Consider the following 9877-nt stretch of genomic DNA (forward strand, 5'->3'; position numbering starts at 1 on the left):
GATGAGAAATAAAAAGAAGAATAAGATCAATCGCAAAAACAAGCGGGTTTACTCACAAAAATCGTTAAATGTTGTGAAGCCGAAATCCGTGAAGCAAATTTGGGTTCGAAAGCAACAATCTCCAAGTGTTGAATTGAATTTGAAGTCAAAACCCAAAAGTGTTGGTGGTTCTTTTGAAGATGTTCTTGGATCAACGAAGAACACGAAGGACGAGTTGTACATCTCGCATGGTGGGTGGTACAATGTTCGATTTGGAGATTTTCTCATTCTGAAAAAAGAACCAAGATCTTCCAAATTTGATTCGTTCGTTGAAAATGGATCTCAATTTGTGAAAAAGGTAACTCAAATTCTCAAATGGATTCCAAAACGTCCATGATTTCGATTCATATTTTACGTTTTTCATTTTTGATCGGTTTACCTCATTGGATCAAATCCGTTTCAACCCCATTGTTGATCCAATTAATTTTTGTTTAGATCAAAATTCCAAACATCAAAAACAATTCTAAAATTTATTTTACTGTTGGTAAAATCAAAATGAGAATCCAATTCAATTTTTTTTTACCGATTTCAGAGCCCAATCAAAAAGAATCGGTGACTGTTCATCATTCACATTTTTAAGCCCAATTTGCAATCTAATGAGTCAGATCATCTCAAGCCCGTTCACATATGTATGGATCCGATATCATTTGATTGTAGATAAGCCAATTGATACGCATATGCTTTACCTAGTTGTACAATTTGTTCTAAGTTGATTTCAGTCTTCATCGGTTTCTCTTTCATCGATTGTTCATTAAACGGCTGTTCTTGAGTCCCGATTTTGTTCCTTTGTCTCAAATAATCACTTGATGTTGATTGATTCACTGAAAACAAATTCTAATTTCGGAAGTGTTATTTGAGTTGAATGTTCATCATCGAACATCACGATAGGTGAATCAAAACTAAAAATTTGATCTGGTTTAGCTCAAATCAAAATCGAACAGAATGTGTTTGTTGGAGTCGTTTATAGAATTATAACTCGATTTGTGATCGATTGTCTGGAATTGAACGGTCAAACATTAAGAAAAGTCAAAATCGACTTTCGTTCAGTGAGTCAAAATTGATTTTGTATGGAACTGATACTATAGTCGATGATTTCGTGAGTTGCTAGCTCCGATTAAAGCCTGATTGATTTTGATTCCAAATGGACGACTTTGGTTTGATTCTGATACACTGGAAAATGAATTGGAGGTCGATAGTTCGATAGTTTCTGTATGCGAAGATAGTTCGGATTCAATGGTTGATGACTTGGATTTCATTAATAGAATTGATTTTGGTATCCGTGGTATGGATTTTGCAAATTAAGTTTTGATGTCGATGAGTATCGTGATAATTGAAGGTTTGATAAACTATTAGAAGATTCGATTGTTGATAACGAGCTGGAAAGGTATTGGAAGTCGATTGATGATGTGGAATTGACATTGTTTCGATGGTCGTAATAACGATTTCGAAGTAATCGGTGTCAAAGATCAAATGACAGGAATCGATGATTTGGGAACGAATCAAATGGTCAAAAGGCTTTGATTTTAACGAAGACTTGAAATCTGGATTTCGCATGTTTGTAGTCGATTTGATGAACAGGTGGCTGACGAAGGCTCGATTGAAGAATTGATGTGCGTAAACTTGTTTTTGAGATGGTCGATGCTGAATCAAGTATTTGGAAATGGTTTGATGAGTGATTAGATTTCGATTTCGCATTCGGTGAGAAAATTTTGTGATTGATTAGTGCGAGTTCACATCTGGGTTTCAAAAGCAGTTCGCATTTGGTTAACTGGTTTGAAGGTCAAGATGATTCGCAATCTATGATATTTTTTTTGGAGATGTTCGCATATAAGGTCAAAAAAAAAAAGTTCGCATTTGGTTAAATTGGGTTAAGATGCGAAGTCGTCTCGTCCATGGTTCGCATCCATGTTTCACGTGCGAAGAATCTGAGATGCGAAGTATTTTACTATATAACGTGAATTGGGGAAGAAAACAAATAGTTTCGAATTTGGCCCCTTATATTTTCACGAAATGGCAAAATTAGCCCAGTTTCGCAAGTTTGAAGAAAATGCAGAAATTTTCAAAATGAGTACCTGCAGTTTCGGATTTTTGGCAACAAATACCCAACTTCGCATATGGGTAATAAAAGCTGAGAAATTGCAGAATTTTCAGCTCTGGTCCCTGCAGTTTGTGCGAATTTACGCTTTATGCCCGGTTTCGCAAATGGGATAGAGTTTTGCATATTTGACTGTTTTTGGCGCAACGGGTCCCTGCAAGTTTCAGAAAGTGACAATTTCTACCCGGATTTTGAAAAATCTTGCAACTTTCACCCAAAAAGTCAAAAATTTTCATAAAGTGGAAATTTTTTGTGGCTTTTTTGTGATTGTTTTTCCGTGCAAGATTTTTGGTGATTCATTTTTGGTACACATCAAGGGAGAGTATTGTGAAGACTATTCCTCTGGCGCTTCTCATCCTTAGTGGGTTTTATAATCATTTTTTGATTATAAAAGGGGGAGAATGATGGGTATTCAAAGCTTCTCGGGTTTGTCGAATATTCATTTGCGGATTTGAAGACCGGTGTTACTTCGAGGGGGATTTTGGTCTTGATCACGCGAGCTCGTTGGAGATTGAAGTCGGACATCCAATCCTAACTTTGAGGGGGAGAATGTTAGGGTGCAAAGTCATGCTTGGATGTAGTGTTTTAGGCTTTCCTCTTTGTATGTGTAAATGGGTTGAGTCTTTCCTATAAATATGAAGTGAGTGACTCCCATTATTGAAGTGAATCCATTTGGAGTGTTAGACAAGAGAGAGAAACTTTGTACAAACCCATTTGTATATTCTTTCTAGATCTAATAAGAGCTTACAAAGATTTATTTACTCCTTGTGTTCTTGATTTTACATGATGATTCACTAGATCTTTCTAATTCCGCACATGCCATCATAATCAACACCACTACATCACAGTTGACCAAAATTCAAATTGATCAAAAAGTAAACGGTCAACCTTTCGTTGACTTAGGCGCAACGTACGTCTTACTCTATGCAGGGTGTAGAGTCTTATCCAGAAAAAGGGCAAGAATCAGGCTACGTTAGGCGTACCCGGCTTACCCCCCGCATATGGCGTCCCTTGCCAAATTTTATTTTAAGCACTTGATACATTAAGACCTTTCACTCAAATCTCAAAGTTGTTTCCTAGTAGCTCTACAGTGGATAATGTTTTCAACTTTATCCATTAAGATGGTCCAAACAACCAAGATATAGTCTTTAAGTGTCAAAGGGAGCAAAAATGCATCTTTTTTTTTACATAATCCATTAAGTCTAAATCTCCAACCTTCATATCTGAATCAATATGATGTCTAAATGGATAAAATTTCCAACTTTATCCATAACAAGGTCACCAACTTTCAATATCTAAACTTTAAGCACTAAAATGACCCAAAAATGCTAATACGATTTCCATGGCTTAATGAATGTAACGCCCGTAGATCAGGGCTAGTCAATTTAGAGACGATAAGCATCAAAAATGACTTTTTGATGGAAGATTATTTATAAGGATTAATCTTAACCAAGTTGTAGTATATGTCACAAGGTTTCCGTTCATATAAAGAACGCCAAAATCTGAGTTATAACGAAGAAGTTATGACCTGTCGAAGTTTCGCTACAGAACCGACACCCATGTTTTGAAAACCGGACCGGACCGGCCGGTTCGACCGGTTCAACCGGGAACCGGTCCCGGATCCGGTTCATATAGATCAAAAAACCGGTAAAAACCGGTCCGGTTGAACCGGTAAAACCGGACAAAACCGGAAATTTTGAAAAATATTTATTTTTTTTCATTTTTTGTATTTTTTATATAATTAAATATAATTATAACATCACCCGGTTTTTCCGGTTTTTGAGACCGGTCCGACCGGTTGGACCACTTGAACCATCGAACCAATAAGACGATCGGTTCGATCTCCGGTCCGATTTTCAAAACCTTGACCGGCACGACCTAGCGCGACGTAAATAGTGAATTTAAGGTTGATAGATATCTATCCTTAGTGATCTAAATGAGAATTGAAGATCTCATCGATAGTAGTGCAACGACGGAAAGAGAGACGAAAATAGACGTCAGACGAAGAAGTTATGAGTTTATAACGGAGTTTTCCTGTCCCGACCTACTAAAAATAATATATAAGTAATATAATTATAATATATTAAAAATAAAGTCAAAATTAGCCAATGGAGTCTAAACGAGAGTTGTAGAACATAATCTCACCTTCGCGGCGACATAAAGAACGTCGAAAACGGAGTTCGTATGCGAAAGTTATGAATTTCTAAAGTTCGGGGCGCGAAACCCCAAAACTGTCAGAGACCACGACGTGGCAAGCAGTGCCACGACGTGGAAAGTCTCCTGACACCTCCGGGAGGCCCCCAGATGCAACTTGGGATAACGCATGCAGTGACGACCAAGCCCACGACGTGGAAAAAGGTTGCCACAACGTGGCAAGGGCCAAATTTGCCCTATAAATAGATTTGAAGGGCCAGCCGAGTTTGGTTGCTCATTCTCTCTTCTCTCTCTCCCGTTTTACCTAGATTTGCATGCAAGAAATATCCCGAAGCCCCGGTATCAAACCTGAGACCCGAAGCAAGTCCCGTAGCCCGAAGATCCCGAGAAGAAAAAGAGTTTCCGAGCCGAAGCTCTATCCGCGAGAAACCCGGTGCGTGAAGTGATCCCGGTTTCACCGAAGAATACTACTTCTACAAGCCGTAGTGCTGTCTGATCATCTTCTGATCAAGTGAGTGTATAGTCCCTTTCATAACACGATTTTAATACAAGTATTGTGTGAATGTATTAAGTATATGTTTTGGGTGAGTATGTGATCACTTTCTTCTAACATATATATATATATATATATATATATATATATATATATATATATATATATATATATATATATATTAAGTATTTGCTACGAAATACGTGCTATGTGTTTATATATTGTTGTTTATTTGAGATGAGTGTGGAATGGATGTTTTATATAGGTGTTAAATGAGTTAATCTATATATGTATTTTATATCTACAAATATGTTGGGTAGAACATGGGTAGATGAATTAGATGATGTGTGATGATAATTAGGTGATGAGAAATAGGTGATGATAATTAGGTGATGATAGAAAGGTGATGATAGATAGGTGATGTGAGATGAGAGGAGATACCATAACCTTGACCGGCGATGTGGCAATTTGGCGATGTAGTCATCTACCAGAGTATAGATGGCGACCACGGACTATTCTAGATGACTCCGTGGAAAACACCAACAGGCTCATAACCTGTAAGTGATGAATTACGAGTTCAGGCGATGTTGTAACTACGTATTCATGCGATGATACTCTAACCCTTACTATGAATTACGAGTCCAGGCGATGTTGTGGCTGCGTATTCATGTGATGATAGTCTAACCCTTACCATGAATTACGAGTCCAGGCGATGTTGTGGCTGCATATTCAAGCGATGATCCTTAGGAAAAAGTCCTTAGGAACAAACATATAAGGAAATGTGATGTAAGGAGATGAGAGGTAAATATGATGTAGGAGATGACCCTTAGGACAATTCCTTAGGGAAGGTACTTAAGAATAAACGAAGATAATGGGGATGGGTAATTGGGTTGATTGTTTGATGATTATATATATATATATATATATATATATATATATATATATATATATGTGTGTGTGTGTGTGTGTGATATAATATTGTGGGTTGAAAACCCTATATGCTCACCAGGCTCCCAAGCTTGACCCACTCAGTTTAATTGTATCACAGGTATCGATATGAAGCTGCTTGGCACTGAGAGATTAAAGGAGATGTAAATCACTAGAGTAAATGAATGTATGTTCTGTTTATGCTTATGTATCTGTATCGGAACATGACATCCCAAGGTTTTATTATTTAAATGAAAATACATTCTCTTTGAGAAATGTTTTGATAAGTTTTGATCATATCTTGTTTTGGGAACAAATTTCGCAACCGTTTTCTTTAAACGAATACTCTGATTTATAAAACAAAGCATAAACAAATCGGTCTTTTCTGGCCGTGAAATTGAGGATGTCACAATGAACAAGCACCAAAGCATAACTTTTCGAGTAAAATAAGTCCCAAGAGTGTTCTGTATAACTCAGAATGTGTTGGATTTTCCTTAACTCCAAAAACACAAGCTCAAGGGACCAAAAAGTGACAAATATGAAAATTAACAAGATCTTTGAAACCATTGAAAAAGTTTGAAGCTTTTTAAATCCTAGTTCATTTGCAACAAGATTCCTTAGCCTACATCTAGCTAGCATGCAATCCTAATTGCTCATAATACAACATTTATGCTCTGCAATACTAAAAGTACCAATGAGGTATTTTAGGAAACTGCCACTTGAGTGCTGGTCGATTATACACACTACTTCTTTGGGTTTTCCTACTGTAAAAAGTCTTCATTCCTTCTTAAGTTCTTAAAAATGTTCAAACCCTCAGTTTGATTTTGGAATCACCCCAAAGGTTCATCCAAATCCCTCAAACTAGGGCTTTGATACCAAATTGTAACACCTCATATTTTAGACCAAAATTTTCAAATTTTAAAACTTCCAAAAACAGAGTTTTACAACCAGTTCAATTACTAATCATTCAAAACATAAGTGTCTTAGTTATCAGAGTACAAAGGACCATGTCTTAATAATAAATTCCCAATGTGTGTGTACAATCAGACATTTGCCTTCTCGCGGTCCTGCGAAGTACCCACCACATACAAATCAACAACTATAAGCACAAAGCTTAGTGAGTTCCCCAAGATACCACATACAACACAACATAAAATAAACAGTTATGGGTTATCCACAACCCTGGGACTATCATCAGTCCTGGTGAACTAACAGCATGCTCGGGAGGTTATCCATAACCCCCGGGTAGCTATAAGCAGCCCCAGTTACAACAAATATCATATCAACACATAACATAGCATAACATAAAATAACAGGTAGACCCAATTAGTCATAGTATTACAACTATCGTACCACCCAAGTAAGAGTAAGTGAGTAGACTCACATGATACTAATGACACGAAAACCTTACTACCAGCCTATTTAACAAAATAATTAACCTCAACTAAAATTAAGGTACAAACCACTCACGAGCCCAAGGTCCACGATTAATTTTTCTAGGGCCAAAAGGATCATTTTTCCAGGGCCAAAAGGACCATTTTTCCCATCCCTAGGTCCAAAACCCTAACTTTGACCAAAAGTCAAAGTCAACAAAAGTCAACGGAAAGTCAACACCCAGTGAGTACACTGGGCGTACAACCCCTAACGTCGGGCGTACCATCAAACTAAGCACTCGACGGTGATCCTCCAGACTACGCTGCAGGTAGCTGTGAGTATGTACGACATACTCCACAAACTTCCATTTTTGGGGTCTTAATCCATTAAGACAACCATTCCATCCATAGATCAGACTAATTCAAGACCTCTTAATCCATAAAGTCGTGGGCTTTAAGCCTTTGCATGGCTAGGAGAGGCTAAAACACCATTTCACCTATTCTAAAGTACTTTACTCATGCATTAGGTCAAAAGAATGATCAAGCAAGCATTTTTATCAATTTTAGTGCCTTAAGATACATGAAAGGACAACTTAAACTCTCTGGAGAGTCTCAATACTCAAAAGGTCCAAACTTAGGGACTTAAACTCATGAATCTTACACTAAATAGTTCTAGAAGAATACTAGCCAAGGTATAACATTTATACCTGAAAATGATGCATAAAGGTGGGGAGTTTCTAGATCTCTAAGTTGAATGGCACTTTCTTCTTCTTCTACGAAAGTCAAGAACCAATCAAAACTTTCAAAAACACACACTCAAGCTACACACACAAATTTTGGGTTTTAGAGAGGGTTGGAGGCTGATAAGGTAACTATAAATGAGACAATATTTTTTCTTTATATAGGGACCGAAGAAAATATTAGGGCTTGCATCTGATCCTAGTACACCCAACGTACTAGGTGACCTCCGCGATTTGCATGGTGCATGAGTACGTTGCGCGTACTCATGCGTACACCCCGCATATCAACTCGCTAACTTGTTATATTAAGGGACTGATTTTGACATAAAAAGGAAAGATTCAAGAATGATAATTGTACCTCATTTCGGGATGTTACATCTTCATTTGTCTTCTTCTAACACTTAAGGAATAACTCCACGAATCACGATCCGAATAGTCATCCACCATCGCAACATATCTGAAACACACCTGATATCACTCGTTGAATTCAGGATCATTTTAATAATCATGATTTCTTACGTCATTATAATCGAGCTTCTTTTACTCTCTAATCAAATTCAAATATTATTTACCTTATCGTGTTCATTCATTTTCGTTTTAGCAATCATAATTTCTGTTTTTTAGAATCGAATCAATCATGCATTTCTACTAAACCACATGCAGTAAATATCTTAATTATTAAAAATATGAATAAAAGCAACCACTTGAGTAGTGGCTCGTCGGTGAAATGTTAGGGATGTGGATGGTGTCTCAAATACCTTAGTTTGAATCTGTTTATTTTCATTCGTTTATGTGACCATAAATGTTCGTATGTAGTGATTCCTGGACATGATGCATAGCCTCATGTTCACACGAGATTAGTCGTCGTGTGTGTATGTTTGGCCTAAATACCCTTGTTAGGAAAGACCCTATATATATATATATATATATATATATATATATATATATATATATATATATATATATATATATATATATATGTGTGTGTGTGTGTGTGTGTGTGTGTGTGTGTGTGTGTGTGTGTGTGTGAGAGAGAGAGAGAGGAGAGATGTTATATCACGAACATGAAAATATTGAGAACGCGAGAACTGGACCAATCATATTATAAGTTTAAACTAGTAATTTTGTTTTTAACTTAAATTATAACATATTAAATGTGAACGGCAATAATAATTATAGTTGTCTAAAGTAAAAAGAATTAATATTTTTTTAATAGAATATAGAAATATATTTTTATCATTTTTTCTCTTTATAAAAAAACTTTTTTTGTATCGTATGATTTATTTGTTTTCAAGCATAAATGAACAAAACACAATACAATTAATTCATCAATGAAGAATTTTTCTACCTATTTAATATTTGAAACTTGGTATTCTAGTTGTAATCACAAATGAATAAAACATAATATAAAGAAATTTTTTTAATACATTTGTAATCATATATAAATAGATAAATAGTTGCAATCATATAAAAAAAAAACCTCATACAATTGTAATCATAAATGAATAAACAACACTTGTAATTGCATATATGGAATAAGTTATAGTCATAAACGAATGAAGCACTTTTAGGTAATGACATTATTCTATTTATTTGCCTCAACTCATCCAACTAAAAGTATCTAGTGTTTCAATCGGACTTTGATGATTCCAACAACTGCTCGCATCATTAAAAGCATGCATATCAAAACCATTAAAAGATTATTATGTCATATAAAAAACCAATGTCAGTTGGAAAATATATCTCCAGTAAACTCATTTCAAACAAGGATAATGTGAATGTTTCATTAAGTTGTTCCTATTCTGATCAAAATGCAAAGTTCTAAGATTAACAAATAAACACGAGGTTAAATATTCAAACATATGATATTGAAGAAACAACAATATTTGCAAACTATCGATTAGATATAAGAGAATGAAATATTGGTGGTTTAAATGATGATAAGACAATTATTGATTTTCAAGATGATTTTCTTATTAGTGATTATGTTGATCCTATTGATTCATTAATTGAATATGTCTATTTATTTCGAAATTTTATTTCAAAAAATGCTTAA

Source organism: Lactuca sativa, chromosome 5, assembly GCF_002870075.4.
Source record: "Lactuca sativa cultivar Salinas chromosome 5, Lsat_Salinas_v11, whole genome shotgun sequence".
NCBI classification, from domain to species: Eukaryota; Viridiplantae; Streptophyta; class Magnoliopsida; order Asterales; family Asteraceae; genus Lactuca; species Lactuca sativa.